We start from the raw sequence: 21,316 nt of genomic DNA, 5'->3' as shown, positions 1-21,316 counted from the left end.
AAAATAGATACTATTGGAGGTTCTACATGGAATGTTGCTATTCCACTAGCAACATTCCATGTAGAAGGCTGCGCAGGCTTCTGTTTGTGTGAGTCTGACATCCTGCACGTATGTGCAGGACGTCAGACTCACAGAAGCAGAAGCCTGCACGGCCATATTGGTGATCTGCAAGGGCCGACTTCTACATGGAATGTTGCTAGTGGAATAGCAACATTCCATGTAGAATCTCAAATAGTAGCAACAGTGGAGGAGTGGCCTAGGTTAGGGTGGTGGACTTTGGTCCTGAGGAACTGAGTTCGATTCCCACTTCAGGCACAGGCAGCTCCTTGTGACTCTGGGCAAGTCACTTAACCCTCCATTGCCCCATGTAAGCCGCATTAAGCCTGCCATGAGTGGGAAAGCGCAGGGTACAAATGTAACAAAAATAAAATAGATACTATTGGAGATTCTACATGGAATGTTGCTACTATTGGAGATTCTACATGGAATGCTGCTATTCCACTAGCAACATTCCATGTAGAAGCCTGTGCGGCCACATTGGTGATCTGCAAGGGCCGACTTCTAGATGGAATGTTGCCACTATTGAGATTCTGTTGCTACTATTGGAGATTCTACATGGAATGTTGCTACTATTGAAGATTCTACATGGAATGTTGCTATTCCACTAGCAACATTCCATGTAGAAGCCTGTGCGGCCACATTGGTGATCTGCAAGGGCCGACTTCTACATGGAATAGCAACATTCCATGTAGAATCTCCAATAGTAGCAACAGTGGAGGAGTGGCCTAGTGGTTAGGGTGGTGGACTTTGGTCCTGAGGAACTGAGTTCAATTCCCACTTCAGGCACAGGCAGCTCCTTGTGACTCTGGGCAAGTCACTTAACCCTCCATTGCCCCATGTAAGCCGCATTGAGCCTGCCATGAGTGGGAAAGCGCGGGGTACAAATGTAACAAAAATAAAATAGATACTATTGGAGGTTCTACATGGAATGTTGCTATTCCACTAGCAACATTCCATGTAGAAGGCTGCGCAGGCTTCTGTTTGTGTGAGTCTGACATCCTGCACGTATGTGCAGGACGTCAGACTCACAGAAGCAGAAGCCTGCGCGGCCATATTGGTGATCTGCAAGGGCTGACTTCTACATGGAATGTTGCTAGTGGAATAGCAACATTCCATGTAGAATCTCAAATAGTAGCAACAGTGGAGGAGTGGCCTAGGTTAGGGTGGTGGACTTTGGTCCTGAGGAACTGAGTTCGATTCCCACTTCAGGCACAGGCAGCTCCTTGTGACTCTGGGCAAGTCACTTAACCCTCCATTGCCCCATGTAAGCCGCATTAAGCCTGCCATGAGTGGGAAAGCGCAGGGTACAAATGTAACAAAAATAAAATAGATACTATTGGAGATTCTACATGGAATGTTGCTACTATTGGAGATTCTACATGGAATGCTGCTATTCCACTAGCAACATTCCATGTAGAAGCCTGTGCGGCCACATTGGTGATCTGCAAGGGCCGACTTCTAGATGGAATGTTGCCACTATTGAGATTCTGTTGCTACTATTGGAGATTCTACATGGAATGTTGCTACTATTGAAGATTCTACATGGAATGTTGCTATTCCACTAGCAACATTCCATGTAGAAGCCTGTGCGGCCACATTGGTGATCTGCAAGGGCCGACTTCTACATGGAATAGCAACATTCCATGTAGAATCTCCAATAGTAGCAACAGTGGAGGAGTGGCCTAGTGGTTAGGGTGGTGGACTTTGGTCCTGAGGAACTGAGTTCAATTCCCACTTCAGGCACAGGCAGCTCCTTGTGACTCTGGGCAAGTCACTTAACCCTCCATTGCCCCATGTAAGCCGCATTGAGCCTGCTGTGAGTGGGAAAGCGCAGGGTACAAATGGAACAAAAATAAAATAGAATAGGGAAGATGAGAAAACTGACCCAGTTCAAGTGGCCCAGATCCAAAGCTTAACGTAGACCGAGGCTCCATAAACCTTTTGGAACAATGTTCAGAGGGAAGCATTGAGAAGGAATAGAATTATTTTGATAACCTGAGGGACAGAGAGATTAAAGTGACTCCCAGAGTCATACAGGCATTCAGTGAATGATAGGCTGGTTCCTGAGGTGATGCAGAGTCAATGACTGAGGTACAAAATACAGAGTGACTCCCCTAGGACTTACCCATTTGAACTTGGGTCCTCTCTTAGCTTAAAAGTCTGGTCAGTGCACCAAGAACAAGAGGGGTTAAGGGTTTTCTCTCATTTTGTGCCTGTGTGGGAAATACATTGTACGTATGACCCTACTAGCTTCCAAATTTCCCCTCATTCTCCTAGGACAAGCAGGATGCGTCAGCCACATGTAGGTGATGTCATCTGATGTCTCCCAATGGCTGGAGTACTCTCCTTTTTTTTAAGGTCTCTCTGAGCATGTGTATCTAGTACCCTTGCAAGGTAAGCCCAGGCATCCCAACTTCCTGTTTCAGTCTATTCTTTCCGCCATCTCAGGCACACGGATTTCTTTAATTTCCTGTATTTTACAACATTTTTTTTTTTGTAGCCTCTTAATTAAACTCTGGAATTCGTTGCCAGAGAATGTGGTGAAAGCAGTTAGCTTAACAGGGTTTTAAAAAGGTTTGGATAGCTTCCTGAGAGAAAAGTCCATAAACCATTATTATTTATTTATTAGGATTTATTTACCGCCTTTTTCAAGGAATTCACTCGAGGCAGTGTACAGTAAGAATAGATCAAACATGAGCAATAGGCAATTACAGCACTAAAAATATTCAAATAGCAATAAAAAGTATGGCATGGTATACTACTTACAATGTCAACACAATACATAATACAACATTTTAGAAGAGTTAGAAAGTAAGATGATTAATTTAAAGAAAGTTGCACATTTATTTATTTATTTTATTTATTGCATTTGTATCCCACATGTTCCCACCTATTTGCAGGCTCAATGTGGCTTACATAGTTTTATTATCATTGTCGTTCTAGGGTATCAGATACAGTTAGTATTGTGCCGAGATTAAGTAGGGAAGAGAGAAGAGGAAGGGAGTGATTAGGGTAGTTATAGAAGGTGGGTTTTCATAACTGAGTAGGTTGGTGAGGTGGATTAGTGAGGTTATCGGTTCTCGTTGTAGGCTTTGTTGAAGAGGTATGTCTTCAGGGCCTTGCGAAAGATGGTTATTTTGTTGATTGTTTTCAGGTCTGTAGGTAGTGCGTTCCATAACTGCGTGCTCATGTAAGAGAAGGTGGTGGCATGCATCAGCTTGTATTTGAGTCTTTTACAGCTGGGGAAGTGCAGGTCGAGAAATTTGCGGGATGAGCTTGTGGCGTTTCTGGGAGGTAGGTCCACGAGGTTTAGCACGTATATTGGGGCGTCTGCGTGAATGATTTTGTGTACAATCGTGCAGATCTTGAATGCAATTCGTTCCTTAAGTGGGAGCCAGTGAAGTTTCTCTCTTAAGGGTTTTGCACTTTCATATTTGGTTTTTCCAAATATGAGTCTGGCGGCAGTATTCTGGGCAGTTTGGAGTTTTTTGATAGTCTGTTCTTTGCAGCCAGCGTACAGTGCGTTGCAGTAGTCCAGATGACTTATTACCATTGACTGTACCAGGGTGCGGAAGATGTATCTCGGGAAGAACGGTTTTACTCTTTTGAGTTTCCTCATGGAGTAGAACATCTTTTTCATCGTGTTTTTCATGTGGGCATCAAGAGTGAGATTTCGATCAATGGTGACTCCAAGAATTTTCAAGTTTTGTGAGACAGGAAGAGAACAGTATGGTGTGATTATGGTGGAGACATTTTTTGTGTTATATTGTGAGGTGAGCACAAGACATTGTGTTTTTTCTGCCTTGAGTTTTAGTTGGAATGCATCTGCCCATATGTGCATTGTTTGGAGGCATTGGTTGACATGAGGTCAGAGATGGTTTAATATTATCTCAGCTAGGGTCGGAGTGGATAAACATGTCCTGCTGCAGTATGTGCAGCCCAAGTCACTCTTGTGTGTGAGAGTGAGACTAACAAGTTAGTTACTTATTAAAATGACTTGGGGAAAATCCACTGCTTATTTCTAGGATAAGCAGTATAAAATGTTTTGTACTTTTTTGGGATCTTGCCAGGTACTTGTGACCTGGATTGGAAACAGGATGCTGGGCTTGATGGATCTTCAGTCTGTCCCAGTATGGCACTGAAGACTGGAGGGTGGTAAGTACTACTGCTCTGACCGTGGGACTATCTCTACCCTGTTTCCCCAAAAGTAAGACATCTCCCGAAAATAAGACCTAGTAGAGATTTTCCTGAATTGGTAGATATAAGCCCTCCCCCGAAAGTAAGACCTAGCAAATTTTTGTTTGAAAGCAGGGCCGCCGAAAGCCGGACAAGGCCACCCCCGGGCCGCCCCCCCCCCCCCCCCACCCAAGGTCGCCAGGCCTCCCTCCACCCACCCTCCGTCACTCCCAGAACTAACCTTGAACGCCTTCTTTCACCTTCGCAGCAAGCAGCAGCAGGGCAGACCTCTCCTTCCTTCCGTGCCCCGCCCTCACGGACGTTACGTCAGGCGAGGGCGGGACACGGAAGGAAGGAGTGGCCTGCCCTGCTGCTGCTTGCTGCGAAGGTGAAAGGATGTGTTTAAGGTTAGTTCCGGGAGCGACAGAGGGCGGGCGGGCCAACCCCGATCCAACCCCGATGTTTCCCCGAAAAATAATACAGTCACAAAAAAGAGGGAAAACAGCATACAAAAGCAACCAAACAAACAGACAAAGTAAACACTGGGCCTTCAGGAATGAGAAAAATGCCCTATGACTGGTGCTGGGAGGTTGGATTTGGAAACAAAGCACAGTTCCCTGGTATGCAAAGAACAATAGTAGGAATATAACCTGATTGTTTATCATCTTTATCAACTAGCTAATTAGCTGACCTAGAAGAGCTCTTTGACCCCTGATGCAGGCGTTTGTACGCCGAAACACGGCCCGTGTCGGGTTTTCATCATAAATAAAGGACTGCATTTTTCTCATTCCTGAAGGCCCAGTGTTTACTTTGTCTGTTTGTTCCCCGAAAAATAAGACAGCCCCTGAAAATAAGACCTAGCACATTTTTGGGGGCAAAAATTAATATAAGACAGTGTCTTATTTTCGGGGAAACACGGTAGCCTCTCAGTGTGCCCAGTTGCACGCCAGCCATGGCTTATTGACACTTAAGAATGCTCTGTTTGCAGACTTCGGTTTACGGTTCAGTATCCCCTGTTGCAATTTTGGGTTAACCCCTCTCCTTGTTATCTATAGCCACCCCCATCTGTCTTACTATACTATGCTCTTATTGCATCCCAATCAAGTTGCAATCTGAGAGATCCTCTGTACCAAACTAGTTTGACACGGCTTCACTGATCCTTTCCAGTTCAATAAATCCCTTTCAGGATTACACCTGCTTCAGACCATGCCTGTTTTCTTTTTCTCCTACAACTATTGGGTCTCGTTCATCCTACCATATCACACTACGGGATGTAAAGATTGCCTAAGCACCATTGCTCCCGTTTCCTTTACATCCCTTGGCTCAGGAGTCACATACATGTGGCTAATGCATCCTGCTTGTCCTAGGAGAAAGCAAAGTTACTTACCTGTAACGGGAGTTCTCCATGAAAAGCAGGATAAATCAGCCACAAAACTCTCCTGCCTCCCCATGCGGCTAAACTGGGCCAAGCTCGGGACTGACTGAAGCAGGAAGTGGGGATGCCTAGGCTTGCCTTGCAAGGGTACTAGGTACACATGCTCAGAGGGACCTTTAAAAAAAAAAGGGTATTCTGAGTTACTGGAGAGTACTCCGTCCATTGGAAGCTGTCGGATGATGTCACCTACTTATCCTGACTTATCCTGCTGTCCACAGAGAACTTGCGTTACAAGTAAGTAACTTTGCTTTTTTTTCCTGACAAATTAAAACACCAAATTCCTGAACTGTCTGTTCTAGTACTTGGCAAACAGATTCCATCCTCTTTATCACAGAAGCTGGGGATGAGCCATACTATAATGAGCAATTAAATGGATTTTCAACACAGCTTGAAGCCCAGTTCCAAAAGCTTATTATTAACATGGCCAGGGAGGGTAAGGAGCCTTCACTGCTCTGAACCTGTGATACACTACTGCCACCTAATGGCTCTTGGTATATGGGCTTCATATGGTAATAAAGAACAAAATTACAGAGCATGTACATAAAAATGGATTAATGAGACATAGCCAACATGGATTTAGTGAAGGGAAATCTTGCCTCAGCAATCTACTACATTTCATTGAAGGGGTGAACAAACATGTGGATAAAGGTGAGCCAGTCGATATTGTGTATCTGGATTTTCAAAAGGCATTTGATAAAGTACCTCCTGATAGACTCCAGAAGAAATTGGAAAGTCGTAAGATAGGAGGTAGGGTTCTATTGTGTGCAGTGGCAGCTAAGAAAGCAAATAGAAGTATTAGGAAAAGAATGGAAAACAAAAATGAGAATGTTACAATGCCTTTGTATTGCTCCATGGTGCGACTGCACCTCAAATATTGTGTTCAATTCTGGTCACCGCACCTCAAAAAAAGATATAGTGGAATTAGAAAAGGTACAGAGAAGGACAACAAAAATGATAAAAGGGATGGGACAACTTCCTTATAAGGAAAAGCTAAAGCAGCCTGGAAAAGAAATGACTGAGGGGAGATACAATAGAGGTCTATAAAATGAGTGGAATGGAATGCGTGGATTTGTGAATCGCTTGTTTACTCTTTCCAAAAATACTAGGACTATGAGGGCATGCAATTAAGCTATTAAGTAGTAAATCTAAAACAAATGAGAGAAAATGTTGCTTCATGCAACTCTGGATTTGTTGCCAGAGAATGTGGTAAAAGCAGTTAGCTTAGCAGGGTTTAAAAAGATTTGGATAACTTCCTAAAAGAAAAGTACATAAGCCATTATTAAGATGAACTGGGGGGGGTGGGGGGGGGGAAAATCCGCTGCTTATTTCTAGGATAAGCAGCATAAAATGTATTGTACTGTTTTGGGATCTTGCCAGGTGCTTGTAACCTGGATTGACCATTGTTTGAAACAGGATACTGTGCTTGATGGACCTTCAGTCTGTCCCAGTATGGCAACACTTTCTCTTTTCTCTGTTCCTCTCAAGCTCCCCCTTCAGCCTCTTTTCTGTTTTCCGCAAGCTCCCTCTTCCAGCCTCTCTCCTCTCCTCTCTGTGCCCCTCAAATTCCCCAGCCTCTCTTCTTTTCCCTGCTTCTCTCAAGCTCCCACTTCCAACCTCTTTTCTCTGTTTTTTCTTGTATCATCCAATCTGTCTTCACCAGGCTGGAGCCAGTCTTAGGCTGCAGCCATTACACCTAACCCAAGCAGCAAAAGCTCATGGCCACTGCATCTCTTTCCTCACCACACCAGCTCCTGTCTCAGTTTTCTAATTTAGTAATTCCATTTGCTGCTTCTTCCTCCTATAACCTAGCACTGGAGTGCAACCAGCCCCAGGCTTCAGGAGGTGGTGGTATTACAGCTTTCGGCTATAAATTAGAAAACCAAGATCAAAAGGCTCTGACATGTAATTCCTCTCCTGCCATCATTGTCCTTCAGAGATCCTTCTTCCGTTGTTCTGTCACTGCCTTCCATCTTGATTCGCAAGAAGAAGCAGACAGATTCTATCATCAGAGATCCTTGAGGTAGGAATATTTTCATGGAGTTTCAGTCTAACCAAAAATCCAATTGCTCAACTGGGGCAGTTTATTGAGAGTTTTCAGTTACGATTATTGCTGTTGTTTATTAGGTTTGTGACATAGAGTTTATGGTTATGATTTCTTCTCTCTTAATATACGGTGTTTCCTGCAGGCAGAGCAAGGCAATGTACATTATAAATACAATAAAAAAGAAATGGAATACCAAATAAAACAGGAAAGTAATCAAGAAATGTTAAGAAGTCTCTTTTAAAAAAAAACTGCCTTTTTGTGGTACACAACCAAAACAGTTGATTGTCTGTTCTGGTGGTTTATGTGCTTTACTATCATTTTATTGACGTTCCTTTTCCTTTTTATTTTCTTTGTATCTTTTATTGTAAACCACCTTGATTAAACTACACACGAAGTCTGCATTTTCTCTATCCCTAGTGAGCTCACACTCTTAAGTTTTGCCCCTGGGTCTATGGAGGGTTAAGTGACTTGAAAGAAACAGCGAAGGTGGTCAAAGGAAAGAAGAATTGCCCAAATTGTCACCAACCAATGTTTATTGAGAAAAGACCCAACTTGCCCAAGGTGCATTTCAGTACCTCCAGCTATAACCTGCATCTACAATCATCACCACAAAAGTATCCTTCAGCTGTTTTATTGAAGATTAAATTACCTCTGATGCAGACAGATGCCGAAACTTGGCCAAGTTGGGTCTTCTCTCAGTAAACATTGATTAGTAATGATTTGGGCAGCTCTTCTTTCCTTTGACCATCTTCACTAGTTTTGTCCATTCACAGTCTGTGGAGGTTTATTCCTTCTTCTCTTGTTTGGGTTAAGTGACTTGCCCAGATCATAAGGAGCCACAGTGAGAATGAACCCAGTTCCCCCAATTCTCAGCCCACTGCAGGAACCATTAGGCTACTTTTCCATGCCACAAACAAAAATCAGAAACTTGAACAACAGTCATAAGAGCTGTTACACTTTTGCTGGCCAGAGTGCATTAAAAACTTCTGCCTCAATCATACATTATTTTGTTGGAATTTCATATACTATTGGGCTCATTTTTGAAAGAGAAGGGCGTCCATCTTTCGACATAAATCGTAAGATGGATGTCCTTCTCCCAGGGAAGTCTAAACCAGTATAATCGAAACCCAATTTAGAACGTCCCCAACTGCACTCCATCACAAGGAAGGCCAAAGTTCAAGGGGGCATGTCGGAGGCATAGCGAAGGCAGGACTTGGGCATGCCTGGATGTCCTCAACCCATAATCGAAAAAAACAAGGCCATCCCTGACGAGCACTTGGACATTTTCACCCGGACCTGTTTTTCTTACCACTAAGGGAAAGGGAAATGGGACTTGATATACCGCCTTTCTGAGGTTTTTGCAACTAACATTCAAAGCAGTTTACATATATTCAGGTACTTAGTTTGTACCAGGGGCAATGGAGGGTTAAGTGACTTGCCCTCTGTCATGACCGTGGGTTATCTGCTGGACAGAGATATACATACGGTTGGCGATTGGTTCATAATCTTCTTAGGATATTTTAGTGGTGTAATCATATATTTTTATTTATATATCTCTTGGTAATAATCAGTATTTTTGGTAGTACAAGTTGCATTTGCCATATTATATCTATAATTAATAATATATTTCCATTTGTGGCATTCTTCCTTTCATTGGTGGAGCCTGTCAACAGAGCCTAAGGGCCAATTAGGTACTTTCATATCCCTGAGCAAATGAGTCTAGAATAATTGCTATTTTGTGATTAGCTGATATAGAAGTACCTACAATACCCTATTGAATCACAACTAAAAATATTAGGAATTATGCTTGCTAAACACCTATCACGCACTGCCGCACAACCTGAGAAAGATCTACAAACTAACAAACTTCCGAATATCATTGAAGACCCATCTTTTTAACAAAGCATACCACAAAGAACGACAAATATAAACGCATGCGTCTCCTTTACCTTTACACAGACCTATTTTTATAATATCTGCTTGTTTTAAACTTCTACTATGTTACTCTAATTCTCCATGTAACAATAAGCAACTATGTTCCAATCCAATACCACCAAGAACGATACATTGTAAGCCACTTTGAGCCTGCAAAGAGGTGGGAAAATGTGGGATACAAATGCAATAAATAAATAAAAATCAGGTCTCAGCAATAACATCAAAGAGCTTCAAAACTCTATGGAAACTGAGAAGGATCAGCGACTATTTTTCCAATCATTCCTTCTTATAGTACAATCTTTGATATTGCCATAATTAGACTATTGTTACGCAGCATACGTAGGCTGCAAAGAAAACATGCTAAAATCACTGCAGCAAAACTAATGTTGAAAAAGCCAAAATATCATAGTGTAACATTACAAGCTCTGGAGTTACTGTGACTCCCAATCAAGGCTAGATTATTCTTTAAAACTAGCACTGTAATTTTCAAAAGACTATTTGGCATGTCTCCCGCTTACAAGCTAGACTTGATTGAATTATCACCAAGAAATGCAAATCCAGGAACCAGGAGTTTCCATTACTCCACTTGCAGAAACATCACCTATAAATCCATCTACACGGCTAGCTTTAGCTATCTGGGTTCCAAATGATGGAACTCAATTCCCAAGGTCATAAGAAGCATCAATAACTCCAGTTCAAAAAAGAACTATGGAATGCCCTGCCGACTGCCATCAAAACAATACACGACATAACAAACTTCCGAAAGTTATTAAATACCAGACAACGAAACCCATACCAGAACGGGACAAAACCGAACTCTCGACACTGGATTGCTTAACTGTACTTTGGCACTAATGAACTTTATCGTTATACCACTCTACTACTCATTCCAGTAATGAATTCTCTACACTTGATTGCTTAACTTTCCCTGTCACTCATGAACTCTATAGCGATACCACTCTATTTCTTATGCCAGAAATGAACTCGCTACACTTGATCGCTTAATCTACTCTGTCACTTAAGAACCATTTTGTATTTCTCAATCCGGAAATGGCAATCGCCATTACGGCATTATGTAAGCCCCATTGAGCCTGCAAATAGGTAGGAAAATGTGGGATACAAATGCAATAAATAAATAAACTAAAAACATATCTTTTCAAGCAAGTTTTATGGTTAATCATACATGCCACTAATGTTCCATACCACTTGAAATCAAATAACACTGTCATTTCTCCTGTCAATTGTAATGTTCCATACCGCTTGGAATCGAGAACCTTTTCTGGCTGTGTTTTGGTCACGCTATTCTTATAAAAAAAAACTCAGGCTACGTTAAAAAAGAAAAGGAATCTTTATTTCTCACTAGCAACAGCACAAGAAATATTATTGGCTCTTGGCATTAGTAGTTTCACAGAACAGAGTCTAACAATAGGAAGGAAAGTTTTATTCCTCGCTGTCATACAAAGGTCACAGAACAGAGAGAAAGAAGAAAAAGCAAGAAAGAAAAAGAATGAATGAATGAAAGAAAGATTCTTAGCTGTAAAGAATTAGTTCTTACAAGGGGGGAGGGGGGCCAGAACAACTCCCTGGAAATAGACTGTGGCAAGGATATGAAACTCTCCTGCCAGCTGGGCTATTTCAGAGTCTCTTCATCAATGCATCATACATCCAATTAGGATCTCCCATCCCCCATAATTCCACATTACTCATACATTTACTCATAGAAATATGTACACCATGTGCCTTTGTGTCTTAACACTGCCCTTAAGCTTCCCTTTGTCTCCTCCCAAAGTCTCAATGTTGATGTCCCATTGTAATATTCCTAATGATAATTCGATTATCTCGCATACCTTGTTCAATATAACCCATAACCAGGTTGTAACAAATGTATTTTCATTATTCTTATCTTATTGTAAGCCACACTGAGCCCGCAAAGAGGTGGGAAAATGTGGGATACAAATGCAAACAATAAATAAAATAAATAAATATACCCTTCCCACCACAAAGGACCACCTCATAACATAACATAACATAGTAGATGACGGCAGAAAAAGACCTGCATGGTCCATCCAGTCTGCCCAACAAGATAAATTCATATATCACCCAATCAGCAATCCTGCAAGTACATAAGAGACCTGTGATAGGGCCTTAGTGTCCTTGCCACACCTCTGCTCAGTAACAAACAGTTGGGATGTCATGACAATGGGGTGTCTTGTCAGTGTGTTTGTAACGACAGTTGGTTGGGATGTCATGGCAATGGTTTTGTCAGTTTGTGGTCAGCCAGAAATTCCTGTCTTGTAAACAGGGGCGTAGCCAGACTTCAGCGGGAGGGGGGTTCAGAGCCCGAGAGGGGGTGCATTTTAGCCCCCCCCCCCCCCGGCCATTGCTAAACCCCCACCACCAACAACAACTTTGACCCTTCCCCTGCCAACAACCCTCTCGACCCCCCTTCCCGCCGCCAACCCGCCAACCTTTGCTGGCGGGGGACCTCAACCCCCCGCCAGCCGAGTCGAGGTCCTCTTCTTCCCAATCCCGCGCAAGGCTTCGTTCTAGTCTGACGTCCTGCACGGGATTGGGAAGAAGAGGACCTCAGCTGGTGGGGGTTGGGGATTGGGAAGAAGAGGACCTCGGCTGGTGGGGGTTGGGGTCCCCCGCCAGCAAAGGTAGGCGATGGCGGGTTGGCAGCGGGAGGGGGGGGGGTCGAGAGGATCATCGGCAGGGGGGTCCAGGGGCAAATCTATGGGGGCCCAGGCCCCCGTGGCCCCATACTGGCTACACCACTGCTTGTGGAAACTCACAGAAACACACAGAAATAAGCAGACCCAAAAGTTAAGGCCAGAAAATTCCAGAACAAACTGAACTTTGTCTTCGGATATTAAATGAATGAACCAAACTTTGTTTTTGGATAATAAATGAATAAATAAATGAATACATACATCCAAATTGGTATTTTCAAAACTTGTATTGTAGATCCTTTCCTCTGCTGCATTCTACCCACAGGAAGTTGCAGAGAGGCAAGATGCAACAGAGGAAAGGCTCCGCCGGCCATCTCTCAGCACTCTGTCTTGATCTGATGCAGCATGTAGAGGGCTCAGCCAGGATGTAGGGGGGGGGGGGGGGATGAAGAGATACCAAACTGGCCAGTGGAAGGGGGGACAGAAAGAGCACATGATACCTACAACAAAGGCAGGAAGAAGAGAGAGGGCAAATGGTGGAACCAGGCTGCAGGAAGCAGAGGGAAAAGATAGAGAGAGTGGACCAGAGGAGAGAAGGGAACAGATGATGGACCAACAGAGGGAGTTTCTCTGTTCTGCAGAGAGGTACATGAATTGAGGTTGCAGGGTGGTAGACTTAGAAGTAATGTCAGGAAATTCTTTTTCAAAGAGAGAGTGGTTGATGTCTGGAATGCCCTCCTACGGAAGGAGGTGGGAAAAAAAGGCGACAGCATTTTAAAAAGGTGTGGGATGAACATAGAGGATCTCTAATTAGAAAATGAATGATATTAAAAACAGAAAAAAAGTGAATGGTTGCATGTGTGTTAAGATGGTAACTCCGGCTGTGAAGAACTAAGGCTGGTGCTCGGCAAGATTGTACAGTCGGGGTCCCGTCAGGGCCACCAAGAGGGTGGCAGGGGGAGCAAAACGCCCCAGGTCCAGCTTTCAAGTGGGGCCTGGTACCAGTGTCTGTCTCTCTCCTGCTCCTGTCGGGACCCTGGTGATCGTGTTAACAAGGTCCTGACACACAGGAGCTAGACAGAGACAGACCCTGGTGCTAGGCCCCCCCCTTGGAGGCCAAAGAAGAGCAGATGCACTGACACCGTGGGCAGCCACTGCACTGGCTGACATTAAACGTGATCTGCCTTTTGGATGCCCTGTCTTTTAAGGTCCTCTTGCAATTTTTCACAATCTTCTTGAAATTTAACAACTTTGAATAACTTTGAGTCATCAGCAAATGTAAATACCTCACTAGTTATTCCCATCTCTAGATCACTTACATTTAAAAGCAGTGGTCCCAGCACAGAACCCTAGGGAGCCCCACCATCTACCCTTTTCCATTGAGAATACTGACCATTTAACCCTAAGAGCAAATACTAAGAAGACTTCAAACAGCCCAGAACACTGCAGCCAGACTCATCTTCGGAAAACCAAAATACGAAAGTGCTAAACCCTTACGAGAGAAGCTGCACTGGCTCCCACTCAAGGAACGCATTACCTTTAAGATATGCACATTAGTCCACAAAATTATCCACGGTGAAGCTCCAGCCTACATGTCCGACTTAATAGACCTACCACCCAGGAACGCTAAAAGATCATCTCAAACTTTTCTTAACCTCCACTTCCCTAACTGCAAAGGCATAAAATACAAGACGCTGCACGCATCAACCTTTTCTTATTTAAGCACGCAATTCTGGAACATACTACCACGCAACTTGAAAACAATCCACGAACTAACCAACTTGCGCAAACTACTGAAGACTCATCTCTTCGATAAAATTTACTGCAAGGAGCAATACACATGAAGTCCACACTCACTATTCCAGAAATACACCAATACATTCTTTTCTGAACTCTCATCCCCCGTAATCTCATCACACTTAAACCTTCACTCACAGAAAATGTTATACCGAATGTTCTTTTGCTAAGGTTTTATCACCCTACCGATTTCCAGTTGTCTCTTTCCATTGTTCTTTTCCTTGACCTATTCCCTAATGACACCTTGACTTTGTCTCGCTTAACTTCTCACAATGGAATCCATAACTGATTGTAACAAACTGCATTTCCATTATTTACAATGTATTGTAAACCACACTGAGCCCGCAAATAGGTGGGAAAATGTGGGATACAAATGCAATAAAATAAATAAATAATCTCTGTTTTCTATCTTTTAACCAATTTTTAATCCACAATAGAACACTCTGATTTTCTCAGCAGCCTTTCCTATCAACCGGCTCACCTTTATCCCCATGTTTGTTCACCACTTCAAAGAAATGTAGTAGATTGGTGAGGCAAGATTTCCCTTCACTGAATCCATGTTGACTTTGTCTCATTAATCCACGTTTATGTATATGCTCTGTAATTTTGTTCTTGATAATAGTCTCTACCATTATTCCCGGCACCAACGTCAGACTCACCGGTCTATAATTTCTCAGATCATCTCTGGAACCTTTGTAAAAAAATTGGCATTACATTGGATACCCTCCGATCTTCCAGTACCATGCTTGATTTTAAAGATAAATTACATGTTACTAACAATAGCTCTGCAAGTTCATTTTTCAATTCTATCAGTACTCTGGTCCAGGCGATTTGCTACTCTTCAGTTTGTCAATTTGCCCCATTACATCTTCCAGGTTTATTTCAGATTCATCAGCATCAAATACCATTTCTGGCACCGGTGTCTCTCCCACATCATCCTCAGTGAAAACCAAAGCCAAGAATTAATTTAATCTCTTCGCTATGGCCTTGTCTTCCCTGAGATCCCCTTTTACCCCTCAATCATCTAGCAGTCCAACCGATTCTTTTACCGGCTTACTTCTAATATACATTTAAAAAAAAGATTTTGCTATGTTTTTTCCTCCAACGCAATCTTCTTTTCAAAGTCTCTCTTTGCCTTCCTGATCAGCGCTTTGCATTTGACTTGCCATTCCTTCTGCTGTTTATATTTTCAGTCAGATCCTTCTTCCATATTCTGAAGGTTTTTCTTTTAGCTCTAATAGCTTCCTTAAGCTCACTTTTTAATCATGCCACCTGTCGTTTGGCCTTCCTTCCTCCTGGTATTTTTGAATAGCATCCGTGTTCTATGCAAATTTTTGACCTTTGCAGCTGCTCCTCTTAAGTTTGTTTTTGACAATTCTCATTTTATCAGTCTCCTTTTTGTAAGTTAAATGCTAACATATTGGATTTCCTATGTGTATTTACTCCAGAGCCTGTATCAAATCTGATCATGTTACGATCAGTTATCAATTGCCCCCAGCATCAGATCATATACTCCACTAAGGACTAGGTCTAGAACTGTTCCCCCTCTTGATAGCTCCTGAATCAGCTGCTCCGTAAGGCAGTCCTTGATTTCAAGGAATATTACCTCCCTAGCATGCCGTTACAATTGCCCAGTCACTACTGAAATCACCCATTATTATTGGGTTCCCCATCTGTCTGTTCTCCCTGGCCAGGTGGACAGTAGTACAGTCCGATGGCTATCCTTTTCCCCTTTACACATGGAATTTATATACATAGGATTCCAAGATGTGTTTTGTGTCGTGCAAAATTTTTAGTCTACTCGATTCAAGGCCTTAATATATAATGCTACTTGGTATGGAAGTGTCCCAGTGGTTATCTTCCTTCCACCAGCTCTGATGCCTTTTCTATATATCTTGTCATTCAGTGAAACATATTCTAAATGCTCCCATTTTTAGGTCTTAGGCTTCTGGCATTTGCATACAGACATTTCAAACAATATTTGTTAATATTTACAACTTGTTCAGCAGTTGACAGTGATAATTTGCAATCTTGAAAATCTGTCTGCTCTCTACTTAAACACAGGGGGCTCATTTTCAAAACACTTCAAGTTACATAGTAATCTATTTAACTTTGTAAGTCTAAGTGCTTTGAAAATACACTGTTTGGTGGGTGGGGCGCATCGGCGATCCGCCCTGGGTGTCAGCCCCCCTAGGAACGCCACTGAGTAAGTCTAGCCCCGTCTTTGGCTGTTTTCAAGTCCAAGCTAAAAGCCCACCTCTTTGACGCTACTTTTGAGTCCTAACCACTGCTCACTTGCCTGTACCTTTTATCCCCTCCTCTTTAATTCCCCTTACCTCTTAGTTGGTCTGTCTGTTACCTGTCTTATTTAGATTGTAAGCTCTTTGAGCAGGGACAGTCTTTATGTGTATGGTGTACAGCGCTGCGTATGCCTTGTAGCGCTATAGAAATGATAAGTAGTAGTAATGAAACCTATCAGCATGCCTCATTCTTACCTGTTTTGGTAATATCTTTTATACACTCGTTCCAAACCATGCACTGTTGAGCGACTGTCAGCCTTCTCTGTTTAACGTGGAGCCCATCTTTGTGGAACAGACTTTTCCCCAGAATGTTGCCCAGTTCCTAACAAATCTAAAACCCTCCTCCCTGCACCATCGCCTCATCCACACATTGAGGCTTGAGCTCTTCCTATCTTTTGGGTCCTGTGTGTGGCACAGGGAACACTTCTGAAAATGCTACCCTATAGGTTCTAGATTTGAGCTTTCTACCCAAGAGCCTAAATTTGGCTTCCAGAACCTCCTTCCCACATTTTTCTGTCATTGGTACCCACATGTACCAAGACTAGCTCCACCCCCCCCCCCCCCCAGCACTGTCTAAAATCTTATCTAGGTGCCACACAAGGTCACCACCTTCCCACCACGGAGACAAGTGACAAAGCAATCCTCATGTCCACCAGCCACCCAGCAATCTACATGACCAATGATCAAATCTCCACCTACAACAGTCATCCTGCTTCCCTCAAATGCAGAAGCCCCAGAGACATCCTCAGTGCAAGAGAATTATTACCTCCTCTGGAGGGCAGGTCCTGGCTACAGGCTCAGTTCCTGTCTCTCCAGTGATACTCTTCATTCAGACCATTCTCCATAGCAGCTGAAGTTGCCAAACTGAAGCCCCCCCTCCCCCCCACTAACAAATACTAGGGGACATCAACTATATTATTGCCCTTTATTTGAGCTACAACTGGGATAGGTTGTCTGCACTGTTTTTATGCTAGGGATAGCTTCTTGGGGGGGGGGGGGGGGGGTGAGGGCTCTTCAGACCAAGATTCCCACTGGCACAGTTACCGTATTTTTCAGACTATAAGACGCACCTAGGTTTTAGAGGAGGTAAATAAGGAAAAAAAAAATTTTCCTTTTTCCCTCCTCTAAAACCTAGGTGCTCCCGTGCGTCTTGTCCGAATCCCTCCCTCCGAGTTCGGGATCGCCATCAGGGTTACCTACCCACCCCCCCCCCCCCCCCGGCCCTGTCATCACTTCTCCCCTTACTCATGCGATCTTCCCTGGTGGTCTAGTGACGTCGGGGGAGAAAAGAGCTCCCTCTTTCCTGCCCAGCGCGCTGCTCTCCATCCTCCTGTATGCATTGCTGCCTGACAGTCTCGGCGAGATTCAAAATGGCCACTGAGAATTGAAGTCTCGGCGGCCATTTTGAATCTTGCCGAGACCATCAGGCTGCATACAGGAGGATGGAGAGCAGCGCGCTGGGCAGGAAAGAGGGGGCTCTTTCCTGCCCCGACGTCACTAGACCACCAGGGAAGATCGCGTGAGTAGGGAGAAGTGGTGACAGGGCCGGGGGGGTGGGGGGAGGAGGTAACCCTAACGGCGATCCCGAACTCGGAGGGCGGGCGGCCTGCCAGCCAAATCTACCTTCGAACTATAAGACACCCCCCCCATTTTCCTCCCAAATTTGGGGGGAAAGTGCGTCTTATAGTCCGAAAAATACAGTACTTTTTTTTTTTTTTATAACAATGATCGACTCCTTTAATCAATGTGGTATGCAGATAATGTACATCACAGCACTGTGGCAGGACAGTTAAGAATAGCAACAGAGCACTGTTATGTTAACAGCAATCTAACCAACATTTAGGCATCCAAGCCAATGTTGCTATTCAAGGATATAGAGGATTGGTGTCAGCTAGTACAATAGATCAAATGTAGCAGCAATCACCAACCAGTCAAGAGAAAGGGATGAAGGGCCACAAAGCTTAAGCCAGAAGCAAATTAACATTTTTACTGGTGCAGTGGATTCAGCGATTAAGGAGATTGCTCATCATTAGTTAGGGCTGCAGATTCTCTAGACAGGCTGCTCTTTCTAGCATATTCCAGACAGCAGCTAAAGACCATACAAACTATACATTCTGCCCATCTACACCAATCCACCAATCTTTCTTCTCGTACAATCTTTCGTACTTGCCTCATGCTTTCCTAAATTCAAATGCCATCCTCATTTCCATCAACCTCCAATAGGAGCCATTCCATACATCCACCACCCTTTACATAGAGAAATATTGCCTTAGATTATGCCCGAGTTTACCCTTCTTCCCCTCCCCCACGGTTCATTCTCATCCAATAAGCCCCTTGTTCCAAAAGCTTCCTTTCAATTGAAGGAGGCCCAGTGCCTGTGCATTTACATTATGGCAGTACTTAAATGGATATAAGTGAGCTTTGAGCCCTAGATAGATCCTGTAGTTGGGCCACTTAAAAGACAAGGGACAGGAGATACGAGATGAGAAGCATTTAAATATCTCCATGGTATAAATGCACAGGCCTCTGAACTGAAAGGAAACTCTGGACAACTCAAGGCTTTTGTCAGTATTTAAGCTTATTAGTACACTAGTAAAAAAGGCCTGTTTCTGACACAAATGAAACGGGCGCTAGCAAGGTTTTCCTCGGAGTGTGTATGTTTGAGAGAGTGTGAGAGTGACTGTGTGTGAGAGTGAATGTGCGAGTGTGTGTGTGAGAATGAGAGTGTGTGCAAGTGCGTATGTGAGACAGTGTGAGTGTTTCACACAGATACAGTGTGTGCGAGTGTGAGACACAGACTCTCTGTGAGACTGAGTGTATGAGACCAAGAGTGTGAGTGTGCGACACAGAGTGTGAATGTGATACAGTGTGAGACAGAGTGTGCGAGAGTGAGAGAGAAAGACATTGACTGTGAGAGTGTGTGTGTGACAGAGATACCTCCCCCCCCCCCCCCCCCCCCTCTCTCTCTCTCTGGTGTCTGAGTGTTACTGTGCGGGACGCTGAGCTCTGGCTGTGCTTCAAGGAACTGACCAATCCTATTTAATAGAATGCACCTCCAACATTCTGAAGCCGAGAAACCTCGTGTGGTTGATCACTTCTGCTTGTGACGAACCCGGAAGTACGTGATGTCAATTCAGGAGATGGATACAGAGAGCAGGAATGCCTCAGCCATGTAGTCAGCTTCAGAATCTTGGAGTTGCCTTTTATTATATAGGAAAGGAACTGACCAATCCTATTTAATAGAATGCACCTCCAACATTCTGAAGCCGAGAAGCCTCGTGTGGTTGGTCACTTCTGCTTGTGACGAACCCGGAAGTACTTGATGTCAATTCAGGAGATGGATACAGAGAGCAGGAATGCCTCAGCCATGCAGTCAGCTTCAGAATGTTGGAGGTGCCTTTTATTATATAGGAAAGGACCTGACCAATCCTATTTAATAGAATGCACCTCCAACATTCTGAAGCCGAGAAACCTCGTGTGGTTGGTCACTTCTGCTTGTGACGAACCCGGAAGTACTTGATGTCAATTCAGGAGATGGATACCGAGAGCAGGAATGCCTCAGCCATGCAGTCAGCTTCAGAATGTTGGAGGTGCCTTTTATTATATAGGAAAGGACCTGACCAATCCTATTTAATAGAATGCACCTCCAACATTCTGAAGCCGAGAAACCTCGTGTGGTTGGTCACTTCTGCTTGTGACGAACCCGGAAGTACGTGATGTCAATTCAGGAGATGGATAGAGAGAGCGCGAATGCCTCAGCCATGCAATCAGCGTCAGAATGTTGGAGGTGCATTTTATTATATAGGATAAGTATTGCCACACTGGGACAGACCAAAGGTCCATCAAGCCCAGCATCCTGTTTCCAACAGTGGCCAGTCCAGGTCACAAATACCTGGCAAGATCCCAGAAAAGCTCAATACATTTTATGATGCTTATCCCAGAAATAAGCAGTGGATTTTCCCAAGTCAGTTTAATAATTGTCTATGGACTTTTCCTTTAGGAAGCCACCCAGACCCTTTTTAAACCCGCTAACCTAACCGCATTTACCACATTTGCTGACAACAAATTCCACAGTTTAATTACACGTCGAGTGAAGGAAAGTTTTCTCCAATTCGTATTAAATTTACTTCATTGTAGCTTCATCGCATGCCACCTAGCCCTAGACGTTTCAGCCTTTCCTCATAGAGAAGTCGTCCCATCCCCTTTATTACATTTAGGTAAAGCGGGCATCAAACCCTGCTGAGGTCCCACAGAAATAGGATAAAAAGTGCATATGTGGATTTTGCCGATTGACATTCTTAAATAGAACACAACTAGCACTGAATAGGTTTGTTTATTTTTACAATGTTGAAGTACTTTAAGTCTTAATTTTTTCAACAAAATAAACAGATTAAAACTGTTCTACCTTGGTTTTTGTTCTTGTGCAGGTGGTTTCGGGTCTGGTGGGTATGGGGGGAGGGGATGTGTTCTCTAAATAAAATGTGGTCACAGTTTCAGTATTGAATAATTGTACTTATTTGTGATTTTAATAAAATACAATTTTTTAGCACAAATTGGAAAAAAAAAACCTTATCTGCCAGCTGCCTAAGAAGCAATACTGATCATATATTGGTCAATCAGGGGTCTTCACTCCACCTAGGACAGTGGCTCTCAACCCAGTCCTCAGACACACCTAGCCAGTCAGGTTTTCAGGATACCCACAATGAACACATATGAGAGATTTGCATACAGTGAAGATAACGCATGCAAACCACTCTCATACATATCCACTGTGGATATCCCAAAAACCTTAACTGGCTTGTTGTGTACCAAGGACTGAGCTGAGAACCCCTGATCTAGGACAAGCATGTCCGCTTCAAGCATCACAGATCACAATTTCCAAGTCCTTCTAAAAGGT

Source organism: Microcaecilia unicolor, chromosome 5, assembly GCF_901765095.1.
Source record: "Microcaecilia unicolor chromosome 5, aMicUni1.1, whole genome shotgun sequence".
Taxonomy (NCBI): domain Eukaryota; kingdom Metazoa; phylum Chordata; class Amphibia; order Gymnophiona; family Siphonopidae; genus Microcaecilia; species Microcaecilia unicolor.
This window is presented reverse-complemented; position numbering follows the sequence as displayed.